Genomic DNA, 15,844 nt, shown 5'->3' with positions numbered 1-15,844 from the left:
TGTATGGAGTGATAATTTTTGTAAGTATGGGTGTGTTTTTAGGTTGGTAGAGAATTTTATGTGCTACTATTACCTGATTGTACTGAAGTTGGATAGGCAATTCTAGCCACTCTAGATTCTTTAGGTTCAGACAGTGGTGTGTTCTGTATGCTGCTCCAGTGGCAAATCTAGCAATATGATTAAAGCAGCTAGAGAGTTTATTAAGGTCAGACTTACTCAAGTTTGTGAAGAGAGGGGATGCATAAAGGAGGATGGAAAGTAGATGTGTACGGGCAATTACCATTCTAGCTAGTACAGTGAGGAAAGGTTTGATCTTGTATAGTGAGCCAAGTTTTTTACTGACTTTTTTAAGAGTTTGATTAATATGCATATCAAACTTGAGGTTATTATCAACTGTTACACCTAAGAGTTTGATACAGGGATCTGGGACAATGACAGTGACATTGTTAGATTTTATAGTAAAGGTTGGAGCGGAGGCTTTACGAGTGGGGGAGAAAAGCAGTAGTTTCATTTTGTTAGGATTTAATAGGAGACATCGATTACAGAGCCAATTTTCGACAGTATTAAAAACATTTTGGGACAGAGTCTACAGACTTAAAGGGGAGGTGGCAGAGTAAATCAAAATGGAGTCATCCGCATACTGAATCCAGGTGGCTGTTGCGATGACTGTGTACAGGTCATTAATAAAGACAGAAAATAATAGGGATCCTAATATAGAGCCCTGAGGGACTCCAAGGGTGATAGGTAGAAGGGAAGATAGTTTGTTCTCCCATAGTACAGTCTGTTGTCTACCACTCAGATAAGAATTGAACCACTGGATAGCCTGGACATCTAGGGGAATAGCTTTAAGTGTCTGTATGTGTAGTTTGTGGTTGACCATGTCAAAGGCTTTGGAGAGATCAAGAAAGAGGGCAGAAGAAAGCTAATTAAATCAAGCAAAGCCAACTTTGAGGTTAAAATAGCCTTCCATTTGAAATTTAACCATAAGGCCTTCTTCAGCTATGTCAGAAACCTCAAGGGCAGCATACAATAATGTGCTGAACTGATGGTTAATGGTATCACATTTACTGATACTGGTGATATAGCAAACCTGTTAGCTAATAAATTTAGTTCCACATTTAACCTCTCACCACCAAACATCCCCCCAAAAATACGCTCAAACAAAACCCCTCCAACTATAACCAGGGAGCATGTACAGACTGTGCTCGCTAAAGCCAAAAACACAGTCTCAATGGGCCTCAATAACATCTCAGGATGCCTCCTGAACAGTCTAAAATATAACTTATCAGGACCCTAGTTGTCTTTAACTACAGTCTTAAAACAGGCTCTGACTATGAGAATGGAGGACTGCAACAGTCATCCCCTCTCAACTGATTCTGGAAAAGTACAGTTGTGTACACTTACCATAAATGTAGATGTTCGAGCGTATTCACTGTTGCAGTCATCACATTTGGGTTATCCCTGCCAGGGTAGCCCTCAATCGGCCCGAATATCAGAGGCGTAGTATTTCTACATTGGTTGCTGTCACTCCAGGACTGACGTCAGGTCGTCAGTGGTATAAAAACAGGCAGTCGACGCCATTACATCAGTTTTTCTTGCCCTAAATGTCAGGAGCCCCCAATAAGGAGCTAGGTTATGGTGGAAGAACACCACCAGTAGAAAGTAAATACTAAAAATTCCTTGTAAGGAGAGAGAGAGAAGGGGGATGGAGGGAGGGAAACCAGGACTGCAACAGTGAATACAGTCGAACATCTACATTTATGGTAAGTGTACACAACTGTACTATGTTCTTTGTGTTTCACTGTTGAAGTCATCACATTTGGGTTGATTCCCAAAGCTGACGAAAAAGGTGGAGGCAGTCAAGAAGACTGGGGGCTGGCTAGGATGCCCTGCAAGACTGCAGTGGCAAAGCCTGTCCTGGATTTGGAGAAGATAGGCAGGTGGTAATGCTTGGTAAAGGTATGAACAGAAGTCCATGTTGCAGCCTCCAGGATGTCCCTGGTGGGGATCCCTCTGAGGAAAGCTGCAGAGGTGGAGGTTGCTCTGGTGGAATGTGTCCTGACCCTTGGGGGGAGGTTTTCCATGCTGCTTGTAGCAGAAATGGAAGCAATGTGCTATCCATTTGGAAATTGTTTGTTTGGATATGGCCTTGCCCTCTGCTCCTGCAGTGAAGTTGATTAGCAATTGATCAGTTTTTCTAAAAGATTTAGTCCTGTCTAGGTAGAATCTGGGCTGTCTGTGGACATCTAGAGAGTGCAGAATCCTTTCCCCCTTGTTTTGTGGGTTAGGGAAGATGGGCAAATGAATTGATTGGTTGAGAGCCACACTGGACACCGCTTTTGGCATGAAGGATAGGCTAGTCCTGAGGGAGACCCTGTCAGCATGGAAAATGATGAATGGGTCTACAGCCATAAGTGCTTGTAGCTCTGATACTCTTCTAGCTAAAGTGATGGCCAGAAGCAAGGCTGTCTTCCAAGAGAGAAAATTTAACTGAAGCTACAGGTTCAAAGGGGGGCAGGGTGAGCTTTTCCAACGCAAAGTTTAGGTCCCAAGCTGGGGTAGGAGCTCTTCTGGGTGGCCTCAAATTGTTAGCCCCTCTTAGGAAAAGTTTGATGAGAGGGTGCAAGAAAAGAGGTGGCTCTGTGCTGAAAATAGCATTGATGGCAGAGGTATGAATTTTAATAGAAGAGAAGGATAGATCCTTGTGTAGTAGGTCTGCCAGGTAATCCAGGATAAGAGGTAAGGTGGCCTGTGCCGTTTCAGCTCCAGTAGCCTGGATCCAGTTGCAAAACTTTTTCCACTTGTCAGCATAAGACTTTCTAGTTCTGGGGTGTCTGGCCTCATGTATAACATCTAGAACTTGTTTGCCTAGACTGGCAGCTTGAGGAGAGTTCAGGGAATAAGCAAGGCTGCCAGATTGAGGGTCTGCAATTGGGGATGCATGAATTCTCCATTCCTCTGGGTCAGGAGTGTTGGGATCTGAGGTAGGTGCCATGGTGACAGTGGTGACAGGCTGTGCAGCAGTGGGTACCAGTGCTGCCGTGGCCAGTCTGGGGCAATCAGGATTGTCCTCGTTTTTTACCTCCCTTATTTTGAGCAGTACCCTTGAAATGAGTGGTAGAGGGGGAAATATGTAGACTGAGAGGTTCACCCACTGGAAGGTTAGACCATCCACATTCCAGGCCTTGCTGTGAGGTTCCCTGGTGCAGAATTTGCTGAGCTGATGATTGGAGTGCGAGGCAAAGAGGTCTGGCTTCAGGTTACCCTATTTCTAGGTTACAAGGGTGGAGGTTCTTTGGTCTAGCTGCCACTTGTGCAGGTCTAGCAGGTTTCTGCTTAGGCTGTCTGCCAGACAGTTTAGAGAGCGTGGCAGGAATTGTGCTAACAGGTGCAGTTGCATGGCTGCGGCCATGTGCCAAAGGCTCATGGTGAGCCTGCACAGAGGATAAGAGTGAGTCCCTCCCTGCCTGTTGATATACCACATCACCGTGGTGTTGTCTGTTTAGATCAGCAGAGGCCCTGGGAAGAGTTGGGGTCTGAAAGCTGTCAGGGCATGCTGAAAAGCTAACATCTCTTTTTGGTTACTGTGCAGATGTATTTGATTTGGGCTCCATTGGACCTGAATGCACCTGACGTCGTCTAGGTGTGCACCCCAAGCAAAGCCTGATGTATCTGTGGTGAAGGTCTGGTCGGCATGGGGTAATGAGAAGGGAAGTCCATTTTTGTGGTAGCATGCTGCTGCCCACCAAAGAAAATCTTTCCTTAGACAAGGTATCATTGGTGTAAGAGTTTCCAGGTCCTGAGAGTGTTGACACCAAAGGCTTTTTAGGTACTACTGTAGTTTCCTCATATGCAGTCTGGCATATGGAATGAGTAGAATGCAAGAAGCCATGTACCCCAGAGCTTGCAGGATTTTCCTAGCAGATAACTGGGTCCTGGTGGCTAGTTGAGAGAAGTAGGTTGTCAGGTAGGTTTGTTTTTCTGGTGTAAGGAATGCAATCTGGGATGCCGTGTCCAGGCTTGCTCCCCGGAATACAATTATTTGTGTGGGTGCTAGTTTTGATTTCTTTTTGTTGACAGTATACCCCAGGGAGGTCAGTAAGTCCTTTACAAAGGTCAGGTGCTTTAGCAGCTTTTCCTGACTGTCTTCCTGAATCAGGCAGTCGTCTAAGTATGGGTAAATTTGAATATTTATTTGCCTGCAAAAAGGAATGGCAGGAGCCAGACATTTTGTGAAAACTATGGGAGCAGTGGATAAGCCAAAGGGAAGTGCAGAGAACTGAAAGTGCAGGGATCCTGCTCTGAAATGTAGGTATTTCCTGCATGATTCCCTGATTGGGATGTGTAGATAGGCCTCTTTTAGGTCTAGGGAGGCTAACCAAGCATCCTTGGAAAGCATAGGAAGAGTCTGGAGTAGAAACCTTGGCCTGTCTGTTCTGCAGGAACATGCTCTATTGCCCTCATAGAGAGGAGGGAAAGGACTTGCTTTTTGGCGTCTGCCCACCCGTTTGGGGGAATATCTGGGAACCCTTCTGGGGTTGGCAAAGTGTGAAAATAAAATTTGTATCCCTGGGACACTATGTTGAGAAAAGTACAGTTTTGTACCTACCATAAATGTAGATGTTCGAGTGTTCACACTGCTGCAGTCATTACACTTGGGTTCTCCTGCCGTCAGGCGGTCCCGCAGTCGGCCAGAGTTCCAAAGTCTTGGTCCGGCGTCGGTTGCTGTCACTTCTTCCCTGACGTCAGTGCGCAAGGGGTATATAAGATGCATCCGACACCATTTTCTTCAGTTTTTCTTGCCCCAGATGTCAGGTGCCCCCAAGTAGGTAGGCAATACATATTGCTAATAAAAAATATACATAAAAAATAAAAACAATACCTTCAGTTACAAGCAAATACACCACAAAGGTTGTATAGGATAGAAAGGTATAGATAAGTCCAGCTAGTTCAGAGGGGATGGAGGGAGGGTAACCTGGACTGCAGCAGTGTGAACACTCGAACATCTACATTTATGGTAGGTACAAAACTGTACTATGTTCATCGTGTTACACTGCTGCAGTCATTACACTTGGGTAGAATCCCAAAGCTAAGGTTGGGTGGCTGGTCTATAAAGAGTTAGGATTGGCTATGAGGCCCTGCACAACTGCAGTGGCAAATCCTGCTCTGGATTTAGAGTAAAGAGGCAGGTGGTAATGCTTGGTAAAGGTGTGCACTGAACTCCAAGTTGCAGCCTCCAAAATTTTCTTGGTAGGTACTCCTCTGAGAAAGGCTGTTGAAGTGGCTGTTGCCCTGGTGGAATGTGGCCTAATGTTATTTGGGACTGATTTTCCATGCTGTGTAGCAGTAACGAATATAGTGTCCTATCCATTTGGATATAGTCTGCTTTGAGATAGCCTTGCCCTGTGATCCTGCAGCATATGCTACAAACAGTTGCTCAGTTTTCCTGAAAGCTTTTGTTTTGTCCACATAGATGCGTAGCTGCCTGTGTATGTCCAAAGAATGCAGTAGTTTCTCCCCTTTATTCTGGGGGTTTGGATAAAAAGTTGGCAAATGGATGGTTTGGTTAAGAGCCACACTAGGTACCACCTTTGGCATAAAGGTAGGGTTTGTCCTTAAAGAAACCCTGTCCTGATGAAAAATTATAAAAGGTTCCACTGCCATTAATGCCTGTAGCTCTGAGACTCTTCGTGCTGAAGTTACTGCCAGGAGCAGAGCTGTCTTCCATGATAAAAATTTTAGATAGGCTGTATTGGCTGACTCAAAAGGTGGCAGGGTCAGTTTTTCCAAAATGAAATTGAGGTCCCAAGTTGGTGTTGGTTCTCTCTGGGGCAGTCTTATGTTTTTAGCCCCTCTGAGGTACTGCTTTAGCAAGGGCTGAGAGAATAAAGGAGGATCTGTGTTGTTATGTGCTGAAATGGCAGAGGCGTGCATCTTAATTGATGAGAAGGATAGGCCTCTGTCCAGCATCTCAGTTAAGTATTGTAAAATCTGAGGAATGTTTGGAACAAGAGGGTCAAGGCTTTGAGCCTGGTTCCAGGCACAGAATCTCTTCCATTTTTCTGAGTAAGCTTTCCTGGTGCTAGGCCTCCTAGCTTCCAAAATGACATCCATAACAGCTTTAGAGAGAGGTGTTGCCTGTTTGACTAATGAATCTGCCATGCAGCCAGGTTTAGGGTTTTGAGCTGACCGTGCAGGATCTGATTGTTTTGTTGAGTCAGAAAGTGTGGAATTTGAGGCAAAATCCATGGTGGGCCTTGAGCTAAGTTCCTTAAGATAGGGTACCAGTGCTGGCGTGGCCAGTCTGGAGCAATCAGGATCATCTGTGGTTTTTCTTGTCTGGCTTTTAGGAGTACCTTTGAAAGGAGAGGCAGTGGCGGGAAGGCATAAACTTTTAGGTTTTTCCAGCTGAACAAAAGAGCATCCAATTTCCATGCTTGTTTGTGATAAGTCCTTGTGCAGAATTTTTGTAGTTGGCAATTCAGTGGGGAGGCAAAAAGATCTATGTCTGGGCATCCCCATGTTTGCATTACCATGTTGAAGATTTGTGGATTCAATTTCCATTCATGAGGGTCCATGATATTTCTGCTTAGATCATCTGCCAGAGTATTTTTCTTTCCTGGCAGGAATTGGGCTTGCAGGTGAACTTGATACGCTAGAGCTGTGTTCCACAAGGTCATGGCTTGCCTGCATAGGGGATAAGAATGAGTGCCCCCTTGCTTGTTTATGTACCACATTACTGTGGTGTTGTCTGTCTTTAATTATAATTGTCCTGGATGCAGAAGGTCCTTGAAAGCTGTTAGGGCATTCTGAACAGCCAACATCTCTTTTTGATTGATGTGAAGATGCATCTGGTCTGTGGTCCACTTGCCCTGAATGCATTTTCCTGCCATGTGTGCTCCCCAGGCATAATCCGAGGCATCTGTTGTTAGAGTCTGCCTGGCTATGGGTAGGGTAAAAGGCTGACCCTTGTTTAGGTGACATGCCTATGCCCACCATCGAAACTCCTGTTGTAGGCAGGGAATCATTGGTATTACTGCTTCTAAACTGAGAGAGTGTTGAGTCCAAACACTTTTTAGGTACCATTGTAATTTCCTCATATGCAGTCTGGCATATGGTATTAGTAGTATGCAGGATGCCATGAATCCCAGGGCCTGCAGAATTTTTCTTGCAGGGAGATGGGATTTTTATTTTGCCAGTAATTGAAAATATTGAGTTAGTTGAAATTGTTTGTCTGGCATGAGGTAAGCCATCTGGGCCGTTGTATTTAAGCTGGCACCCAGGAATGTAATCTGTTGTGAGAGCACTAGTTTTTACTTCTTTTCATTTACTGTGTACCCTAGAGAAATTAGCAACCTTTTTACAAACGCCAGATGCTGTAGAAGAATGTCCTTTGTCTCTGCTTGAATGAGGCAGTCGTCCAGGTATGGATATATTTGAATTCCTTTTTGTCTGCAAAATGCAATTACTGGTGCCAGGCACTTTGTGAAGACCCTGGGCCCAGTAGATAAGCCAAAGGGCAGTGCAGAGAATTGGTAGTGCATTGTACCAGCTTTGAATCTGAGGTATCTTCTGCAATTTTGTCTGATAGGAACATGCAGGTATGCCTCTTTGAGGTCCAGAGTAACAAGCCAAGCCTTCTTGCCCAGCATGGGTAGAAGCTGCTGTAATGTCAACATTTTGAATTTCGGAATATCCAGGTAAGTATTTAGAATTGAAAGGTCTAGTATAGGCCTCCAGGCCTTGTCCTTTCTGGGGACCAGGAAGAGTCTTGAGTAAAATCCTTGTCCTTGTTCCTGTTGTGGTACTTTTTGAATAGCTCTCATGTCCATGTTTTTGTGCCTCTGCCCATTGATTTTGTGGCAGGTCTGGCATTCCTTTTAGCCTTGGTAAAGTATGAAAGTGGAACCTGTAACCTTGAGACACAATATTCAGAACCCATTTGTCTTGGGTGATTGTTTGCCAGTTTTGAGAAAAAAGTGCTAGTTTTCCCCCTAAGGGGGCTTCCAAAAGGGAAGTGCTCGGCGTACGAAGGGGAAAGTCATTGTGACTGTTTCCTGTAAGGTTGAGACTTGTCCTCACCTCCTTTTGGGGTTGAGGTGCCCCACTGTCATCTGTTTGAGCCTTGGGGTTGAGATCTGGCTCTTGGGCGCCTGTATCTGCCTCTCCATGGCCTGTCTGACACTGTAAAGGACCAATTCTTTGTTGGCCAATTTCTGCTAAATCGAGGTGGCTGTACCTGTAAGAAATCCTTAACTGTTTGCATAGATTTAGCTTTATCCTCCATTTTCTTTAACACCAAACAAGGTATCATGCTGTAAAGGAGCATCCAATAATTTTGCCTTAACATGATCAGGTAAACTCTGTTCTTTTAACCAAGCATGTCTTCGAATCACAGAACCTGTACATGCGGCTCTACAACAGGCCTCTAAAGAATCAAAACCACATTGCAGAGTATGTTTTCCCACCTGTTCAACTGCATGCAATAAATCCTGCATTTCTTTACAATCAGGAGCATCTGAGCTTGCAAGCATTTTCTGTTTTAACTGAGCCATTAAATATTGTTGGTACTTAAGCATGTGAAACTGGCAATTTAAAGCTGTTACTGCTAAAGTTGCAGAAGTGTATACTTTCTTCCCCCATCTATCCAAAGCCCTGGAATCTCTGTCAGAGGGTACTGTATTTTTTGCAATGGAAGCCTTAACCCCTTTTGGACCCTGGGAAATAGTTTCTGGATCAGCAGAAGGGTTTTTATAAAGAAACTTGTGAGAGTCAGGGACTCTATAATACCTATCTGGCTTGGCTGGTGCAGGGGGCAAATAATCAGGAGATAAGCTGGATTCAGAGAATACATCATCCACAATATCTAGCACAGGCGGAATAGCCAGGGGCCTGTGCTGAGGCAATAAAAGGAAATCCATGAGCCTTTTCTTGGATTCTGAGTAATCCTGACTTTCCCAATGGAAATGCTCCCTCATGGTATGTAACGTTTCCCCAAAAGAATAATCCTCAGGAGGAGAGGCTGAAGGGATAGATTCTTCAGCATCAGAGTCCTCACAGGGGGGTAGAGAGTATCCCTGGCCTGAAGAGGAATCAGAGGAAATGGAAACCTGATCAGAGGAATTATAGTCTGTATCCTGCCTAGGCCTTTTCTCAGGAGGGGGATGGGAACCCCTGATTACAGTAATGAGGTCTTCGGCCATTTTAAGCATCTGTTTCTTAGGTATGGAGGCCTGTCCAGGAGAATGCTGTACTTGTTTCTTTGTCTTTAATGGTACTTTTGTCTTGGCTGTTGTTTTAATGGTAAGTTGTGAAGGTCTGAAAACACCCTCAGAAGCCGATGCCTGCTCAGTGGCTCCGGACCCATCTGAGAGATTAGTTTCCGTAGGCCCAATATCTTGAGTTTCCAGAGGCCTAGTTGTCTCCATGTGGGAGTCAGAGGCGGCCTGTGACTCTGAGGTAGCGGGTATCAGGGGCTGCGAAAGCGCCTCACTGAGAACCGGCGAACCGGCGACTGGCCTAGAAGAGGTTTCGTCGTCGGATTTGGACCTCAGATGCCTGTCTTTATCCTTGTCTTTGCGTTTTTTCGGTATTGCGGTCGTCGGTTGATCCGACGGCATAGTATAATTGAACCTTTGGTCAAAGTAGTGCAAAGCAAAATCAAAACGTCTTTTTATAGTGCGTTTGTTAAATCTAGCACAAAACCGACAACTAGTGACGTCGTGATCAGGGCCTAGGCATGGAATACAGTAAGAGTGGAAGTCCTTATGAGGTATTTGCTTCCCACAAGAAATACAATTATTAACTTTTTCTGACATCAGTCTGAGGCAAGAAAAAAGTTTCCCCAATGGGGTACTTAGCTTTATTGAAGACTTCAGATCTGAAATTCGACTTCGAAAATCTCAGGAGTCGGCTGACCGGCACTTGTGAACTGCTTCTGCTTCGGGCACCGCATGGCAAGAAAGACTGAAGAAAATGGCGTTGGATGCATCTTATATACCCCTGGCGCACTGACGTCTGGGAAGAAGCGACAGCAACCGACGCCGGACCAAGGCTTTGGAACTCTGGCCGACTGTGGGACCGCCTGACGGCAGGATAACCCAAGTGTAATGACTGCAGCAGTGTAACACGATGAACATCCAGCAGTCATTGGTAATGGTGGCCCAGTTGCTTGCGTGGAAGGAGAGTTTTCCTCCTAGGGGCAAGTGCAGGTGGGCAGAGGGAAATGTTGGAAGTGTAGAGTCATTGTGATCTCTTACCATAAGGGGGAGGCTTTGCACTCCCTTGTTTTGAAGAGGAGGAACTCCATTTCTTAGATCTCTGCATTCCCTGGGGCTGTTGTCTGGGGGGACTGCTTCCCCTGAGGCTGGGCTGAGCCGGCCTGGGGGGGAGCAGGAAAGGACCAGTGCTTGGAGGGGGAATGCCTAATGAACCTCGGTGGCTGGACCTGTAAGAAGTCCAAACTGTCTGCATCAATTTAGCTTTTTCTTCCATCTTTTTTAGGACCTCTTCTGCCTTGGTGCCAAAGAAGTTGTCTTTGTGCAAGGGTGCGTCAAATAATTTGGATTTGACATGGTCTGGCAAGGTCTGTTCCTTAAGCCAAGCATGTCTTCTAAGTACAGAACCAGTAACTGCTGCACTGCAAGATGCTTCTAGGGCATCAACACCACACTGTAAGGTGTGCTTAGTTACTTGACTTGCAGAATGCATTAACTCTTGTAACTCTTTATTTGCTTGAGGAGTTCCATGGTATGTTGCTGATATTTCAGCATATGGAACTGACAATTTAATGCTCTAATAGCAAGAGTAGCAGAGGTGTATACTTTTTTACCCCATCTGTCTAATGCTCGGGAATCCCTGTCTGGGGGGTGGGATTCTTAGCTGAAGTTGCTTTGATTCCTTTAGGTCCTTCAGAGATGACCTTGGGGTCAGCAGTAGGATTTTTGAAAAAAAAAAATTTGTGAGAGTCAGGGACTCTATAGTACCTGTCAGGTTTCCTGGGAGCAGGAGGGAGGGTGTCAGGGGTCAGACTGGATTCCATAAAAACATCATCCACAACATCCAGGACAGGAGGAATGGCCAGAGGTCTGTGCTGTGAAAGATCTAAGAATTCCCAGAGTCTCTTCTTTGACTGAGGGTAGTCTTGACATTCCCATTGGAAATGCTGCCTTAAAGTATGTAGGGTTTCCCCAAAGGAAATGTCCTCGGGTGGAGAGGCTGAAGGGATAGATTCCTCTGCATCAGAATCCTCATAAGCAGAGAGGGGTTGCATATCTTCATATTCAGATGCAGCAGAGTCATTGGACTCCTGTTCAGATAAAACTACTGGGGGCAAGTCTCTTTTTAAATTTGGAAGGGGAAGCCTGGCTTCCCCTGATAAGCATTATAAAGTCTTCCGCCATTTTAAGCAGTTGAGACTGAAGCAAGGAAGCAGGGGCCTGAGCTTGGGTTGTCGGTTTTTTGGGTGTGATTTGTACCCTGGGCCTTAGTAACTCGGTAGTTTTCGAAAGAACTATAGACGCAAAAGAAGTCGTCGGTCTGTGTCGAGTATCGGTAGTGTGAAGTACTTCCTTGGAAGCCAGTGCCTGCTAAGTGGCTCCGGACCCATCCAAGGTAGAGACATCTGCAGGATCTCGAAGAAGAGTCTTGCTGCATACCGGACTCCGAAGGGGTCTTGGTAGCGGCCTACGAATCCACAGAAGCGGGCATCAGGGGCTGCAAAAGTGCCTCACTGAGGACCAGAGAACTGATAACTAGCTTAACGGAAGCGTTGTCGACAGTTTTGGACCTGTGCAGTCTGTCTCTGTCTTTATCCTAACGTTTTTTCGGAAGATTGGATGTCAAGGACTGAGGGCGAAAATATCTAACTACAATAAGGGCCCGACGACGTATAGTTCTGGCGTTAAACAAAGCACAAAAGTGACAGTGGGGGACATCATGGTCTGGGCCTAAACAAGTGATGCAGTAGGAATGAAAGTCTTGGTGTGGTATTTGCTTTCCACAGGCGAGACAATTGTTAACTTTTTCTGACATTGGTTACAGCAAGAAAAAAGGATCCCCAATGGGGTACTTAGCTTTAGAAGACTTCAACTTCAATTCGGAAATGAAAAACTCAGGTAGTGGCCGACCGGCATTCGTGCGAACTGCTTCTGCTTCGGGCTCCTTGGCAAGAAAGACTGATATAATGGCGTCGGCTGCCTGTTTTTATACCACTGACAACCTGACGTCAGTCCTGGAGCAACAGCAAATGATGCAGAAATACTACGCCTCTGGTATTCGGGCCGAATGAGGGCTACCCTGGCAGGGATAACCCAAATGTGATGACTGCAACAGTGAAACACAAAGAACATCTACAGGCCAATAAGTCTGACTAGTCTTATTTGCAGAGCCATAAAAGGAATTTTCATGGAAATTATCAACATGGAAATAGGAGACCTCCAGACACTGGATCCATCACAGTTCGGCTTTGTCAAAGAAAGGTCATGCTTACTGAATCTGGTGTACTTAACTGAAAAGGTCACTAAGGTAATGGATGAGGAGAAAATTGCATACTGCCTACCTACATCTGGCTAAAGCACCTGATGCAATATCCCCACTTAGTCATTATCAATAACTTATGGAACTAGGTATAAACCCATTTATAATATGCTGGCAGCTAGCTGGTTCACTGATAGGACCCATGAGGTGAGAATCTTTGACGCCATCCCCACAAAGAGGATGGTCAAGAGTGGATTCACAAGGGCTCTGTGCTAAGCCCACTCCTCTTTAGCATCTAACTTGGATGTCAAGTCAATGACAAAGGCCTCTAGCTAACTAAGTCTGCAAATGACTGCAAACTGGGAGCAGTCACTGAATCCTCCCAAGATGAAAACACCCTTCAGGAAAGTCATACATAAATATGAGATAAAGGCTTGGTGCCAAAGCCATGACTTGAAACTCAGTACCAAGAAATGCATTATAGTACCTTCTTGGAAGTGTTCCACCCAGGATAACTGTCATCAATAAAACACTCCTAAAAGCTGATTCACTAGTCATCCCTCTAAATAAATCAAATTTTGGATCACATTTGGGTTGCAAGGCTAGGCTTATAAGGGCCTTAGTGTTCATTAGCCTAGTGTACACCTATGAACCTATATGGTGGGGCTGAAGGTGTGATAGCACTAAAACTCTACATTGAAGGGGTGCTTTCATTGGTCTTGAACAACCCCTCTGTTGTGATGCATATATTGATGCTTTCCAGGGTAAGGGGTGCTTGGAGGAACTGGAGTTTTTTGTTGAGGTTCCTAGCAATAAGCAGCAATACCTTATTGTTATCCATATCTTTTAAGATAACATCAACCCAATCTGGCACACCAAATACTCTACTACCCAGAGAAAACCCCTGCCCTAACTGGCCTACTATACTTCCATAAATCAAATAGGCAATTATGTTCCACCAACAAAGCCCTGATTGAAAAAATTTCCATGTAAATACAGTTCTGGTGACTCTCTCTTCCCCAATGAAATTGCTAAAACCTGGAATAGCCTTCCTCCTGACATCAGGCTACAAACCTGCACTCCCACTTTTAAACAACACCTTAAATCATACCTTCTCACCAACCGGCTATGTTACTGCTATAGTCCACCTTGCACTCTTATTACATTGCACGAGTATCATTTTCTTATTCTTCTTGTTAATTATAAGTTTAATTTCTGTACTCAACTTAGGCTGTTTTCATTACGCCCCTAGTGAATACTAATGTGCGAAGGTCACATACTTTTACTCACTAGCAGTCAGCTGTTTTTATCTAATAGTTGTTCTGTCCCTAATGTATTCAGTAAGTCCTATACAACTATCTTCCTACTTTCACTTTTTTAATCATCTTAAATTTTTTTGTAATCATCTTACTCTGTACTTATAAATCTTTTAACTTTTGGGTAACTGTTAATTAGTTTTGACTTTTGTAACCACAACTGTTATTATTAACTACTGTTGATTTTGTATTATGTGGAGCTTTTCTCCCCGGGGCCTCTGCTGAAAATGGACACTAGTGTTCAGTCAGATTATCCCGGTAAACAAATGTAAAATAAATAATAATAAATAAATATTCCATTTTGCTATATCTGAAATTTTAGAAGACTGACATTGCTTAAAGTAGGCATTATGGCAGTGAATAAAGATTTAGCCAATATACAAAAACCTTGTGGGGAGCGGTGCAGGCCATCCCTGACAAAACAGTTTAGAGTATCTACCATTTCTTCCCAGACTAATATATATTGATTGCACCCACTTTGAATGACACCAGTAATTAAGACAATTGTTGAAAACAATAATTCTTTTTTTCTTATTCAGGGATCATCCTCAGTGATGACAGAATGCTGCTTGAGGCTAGGCTCATACCAGCTTCAGACACATATCCTAAGAGTTCCATCAAGTCTCTCTTCATATTATCTGGGAAGTACATCTCAAGTCATTTACACGCATGTGTACTATAATTGTGTTATATGTACTTGTGGTGCCAGGACATGAATGCTGGCATATTGTGGCAAATCCTGGCACTTGATATGCAACTAACCATGGCCGTCTCCTTGTATAGCCCAGTGAGGGGTGCATCAATGTGTCTTACTATGGAGTCACCTATGACTAGGATACTGGATTGTGTAGAGATACGCTTTATGGGCTTTTGATCTGAGTTAATGTGACTCCTAGGTGTGTGTTTCATGGTGGAAGCTGCCTGTGTTGCATGTTTATGGAGTTGCAGATAGTTCTTGTTTCATAGGTTACTTTTAGGAAGCCTTTGTGGTTTTGGCAGGTTACTTTCAAGAGCCTCAGCATATGAAGGTCTATGTGCTTGGTATGAGCTGTGTGTGCTTTTTTTAATATGGTGTTGTGTGGTATCGACTGGGTTATGAAGTAGGCTGTTGTCAGTAAACATTAGACAGTTACTACACTGCCTCATGATGCCATTTCACTAAGGCTGGCTACAGAGATAGTTGGTAAGTGCAAATCCGTAGTTACAGGTGCTTACTAATATAGGCTGTAGGAGAAATTCCACCAAAGAGGTTTTGAATTGATTTAGTGGAGATGCTATCTGTCTAAATTAACAGAGTAACTCTAAACACTAGCAGCAGTGTGCCACCTATCTCAGGTCTATTTGTCTGAAACAAACAATTTAAGTCCATGCACAAAGCGTAATGTATCACCTATTGCAAACTACAGTCTTTTTTCACAACTACTTACTATTTAAATTACAACAGAAATTGGTAGAGTAGTTTTTGAAAAGAAAGCTAAGGCTATATACAGTATGGTGTGCTGTGACACTGCGTGGTGGACAGCATTGAGCTAAATTATTGTACTTTAACACAGAAAATAAGCTACAAAACGCTCAGTAGAGCGCACTGACCAATAGCAAGACACTTGAATTTACCCTAAGTAGCGAGCAATGCCTAGAACAATCCCGGAAACCTTCCACTAACAGAAGGAACCAGTAAACTAATCTCAGCAAAAACTAGTTAATTTAGCCACTTACCAGGTTATCCATGAATGACAAATAGAGTTGATTCGCCTTTTGGCTACTATGTGGCTACTACTAGTGTTGGTCTCACCACAGCTTCACTCAGATGGGAATCAATGTCCCTTTATTTCTTCTCTCACCAGAAGCAAAACAGTAGCACTAATCTAAATCTGGTTCTTCAGAAGCAGGTGACAGGCTACTTGGCGATTAGCAGTCTCATACCAAATGTTCTATGGGTCAGTAGACTTGTTGCAGTTTTCTCTTGGTAGATGCCACTGATAGCCCATACAATAGATGAGTGCAAGAGTGCTAAGTTGCACAATAATATAATTAATATCAAAATGAAAAAC

General features: G+C 44.1%; 1 protein-coding gene across 3 annotated transcripts in view; it reads right to left on the bottom strand.

Moving 5' to 3' along the window:
- Nucleotides 1-15,844, bottom strand: part of COBL (cordon-bleu WH2 repeat protein) — a 1,839,636-nt gene that overhangs the window by 156,936 nt on the left and 1,666,856 nt on the right. The window lies entirely within an intron of this gene.

Source organism: Protopterus annectens, chromosome 3.part0 (genome assembly GCF_019279795.1).
Source record: "Protopterus annectens isolate FY-2018-M chromosome 3.part0, PAN1.0, whole genome shotgun sequence".
NCBI lineage: Eukaryota > Metazoa > Chordata > Ceratodontiformes > Protopteridae > Protopterus > Protopterus annectens.
The sequence above is the reverse complement of the archived record's forward strand: the minus strand, read 5'-3'. Positions and strand labels throughout refer to the sequence as shown.